The sequence below is a fragment of the Penaeus chinensis genome, chromosome 31 (genome assembly GCF_019202785.1).
Source record: "Penaeus chinensis breed Huanghai No. 1 chromosome 31, ASM1920278v2, whole genome shotgun sequence".
Classification (NCBI taxonomy): Eukaryota; Metazoa; Arthropoda; class Malacostraca; order Decapoda; family Penaeidae; genus Penaeus; species Penaeus chinensis.
In genome coordinates this window covers 18,781,241-18,783,740 of record NC_061849.1, presented here as the reverse complement: position 1 = coordinate 18,783,740, position 2,500 = coordinate 18,781,241, and the positions used below count along the sequence as shown (strand labels likewise).

At 39.6% G+C, this 2,500-nt stretch overlaps 1 protein-coding gene across 2 annotated transcripts in view; it reads left to right on the top strand.

Annotated features, from left to right (window-relative positions):
- The window catches only part of LOC125041886 (cGMP-dependent protein kinase 1-like), a 241,659-nt gene that overhangs the window by 216,843 nt on the left and 22,316 nt on the right, over positions 1–2,500 (top strand). The gene's annotated exons all lie outside the window — the stretch shown is intronic.

The following is a 2,500-nucleotide window of genomic DNA, read 5'->3' as shown; positions in this document are numbered from 1 at the left end:
ACGTGGTCGTGCTTGCGCATGCCACTATGAGATGGTATCCATATCAATCAAAAGTTGAAATTGTGCTCTATTGCATAAGTTACATTACGCTATTATGCATCTCGTAATTTCCTCATCGCCACCTGCTTTGAAAGAATTTAGTGTTCGAAGAGCACTTTTTATATTAAAGTTTACGCACAATATCCGTAGACTTTATTTTGGCCTTCAGTTTGGTTTATCAAAGTTACAAAAAATCGCTTTAAGGCATGCATCTTAACACTGCATTTTTTTAAAAAGAGAGGGTATGGTTTCGTTAATTCTCTGTTCCCTTCACGGTGATTAGTGTTAAATAATTGAACAGAGAGATTTTATTTGATTTTGATATGACTTGATTAATTAAGGATATAAAGGAACAAAGAGCAAGCTACCTGTCCCCTCAAACCTTACGAGTTCGTTTTAACTCCACAAAAGAAAATTATCAGTTAAACACTCAAGATTGAACGCGCGCCAGATAACAACAGACAAATGTGGAATAAATGTTGTTTGACCCGTATATCGTTAGTAAAAGAGGGATTTCAGTCCACACAGTCCCATTACGAGCTCGCATCGATTAGGTAAATGCAGATTGATCTCAGTAACCTTGATCATTTAAGTAAAAATTCCATATTTGACACATGAGAGAGCCCCAGCATGGCCGTACATGAAGTAGACGAATGGACTAATTGGCAAAGCATTTGAAGTTGACTGTGTACCGCATGTTATTGTAAATTGTATTATTAGTGCAAACTATTGAAATATCTTCAATATTTTGTGAATTTTATGTGTTAAATTCATTGTTGATTCTTCTTCTTCCTCATTGTAGATCATCCAACACACTGGTTCTTTTCCGCAATCCCAAAGGCCTGTTTCAAGTACACAGAAGGGCAATTGCTCTCGGTCGCAGATCAAGCACCCCCTCCCCCCTGCTCCAGTAGTATTCACAACCTGATCTCATTTCCCTCGGGTTGATTTTTCTGAGATAAAAGGGAGGAAAGGAGGAAGAGATCGATAGAGACGGAGATAGAGAGAGCGCGGGAACGAGCAAACAAGTGTTGGTTGACAGTGACAAATCGATTTCAAAACGACCCCCATTTCGTTGTGCATATTTTCTTGGCCATTTCCCGAACGCAGCCTCCAAAAAGTCGTTTTTCCATAATGAGTCTGGCTTGAAAATGAACAGGGTTGACGCTAGTGTTAACGGCACTGCTGACACTTTACCCCACCCCCCCCTTGGTAACCCATGGGACGCCAGAGAAAAAGGTTCTTTTTAAAAGATCGCCAGCGGCTTATGCAGATTTCGTCCGCTTGTTAATTACGGGTTAAGTAGTGATTGCCTTTTAAAGCGCTTCGTCCTCTCCGTGCAGGGCGCTTCGTGGGACTGACGTGCACCTGCGCGCCCGGATGTTTCGTGTGACGTACGCACGCGCGTGGATGCATGTGTGTGTGTGTGTGTGTGTGTGTGTGAGAGAGAAAGAAAAAGAGTAAGAAAGAGAGAGAGAATGAGAGAGAGATAGAGAGAGAGAGAGAGAATGAGAGAGAGAATGAGAGAGAGAATGAGAGAGAGAATGAGAGAGAGAATGAGAGAGAGAATGAGAGAGAGAATGAGAGAGAGAATGAGAGAGAGAATGAGAGAGAGAATGAGAGAGAGAGAGAGAGAGAGAGAGAGAGAGAGAGAGAGAGAGAGAGAGAGAGAGAGAGAGAGAGAGAGAGAGAGAGAGAGAGAGAGAGAGCAACTGCGTATGTGTGTTTTTGTGTTTCAGAACGATTACGGGTTAGCTTACCCCATGACTGCCCCGGTGATTTATCTTTTTAGCTGGAAAATATACGAGTTGTTGTAGTGGGTTCGTGTTTTTTGTGTGTGTTTGTGTATTTGTATTTGTTGTTCGCGTACGTGTCTGCGTATGTTTTCGTATATTTATAACCAATAATGATATGTTTCTACTTCCATGACTACATCGGTGATTTATGTTTTGACTGGAAAATGAATGGTTATTTTTGGACACGCATTGTTAAACAATCTCTTCTTACTCTGGACGACGAAAAAGTATCTTTGTCATAGTGCCTTTTCGTTTTTTTTAAGTTTCTGTTATTCAAAAGAGAGACAAACGAGACTTCTTTTCGAATGACGCTATAGAAGGATATTTAGTTAAGTGTCATGTTTTCCAATCTCCAAAAGCATATTTAACATAAGGAGTCTTTGTGGTAAATACCCTTGGGAGAAGAAGAAAAATGTTAACCTTATATACACAGGGGTTGTGGCTAATCGCTGTTTAAGATGGTGATTTCAATTCGCACGATGAAATTATCCTTCATGGAAACGTTTATTTATCGTATTTTTCCTTTGGAAATATATTCTTGAAGTTATATTGTAGTCATGTTCTAAAACATATATTTTTTTCAGGTTAAGCTGTAAATGATTAATAAAAAAATGGTGAAAAAGTGTGAATGTCACATGTTCCCAGGAAGTGCATATAGAGTAACT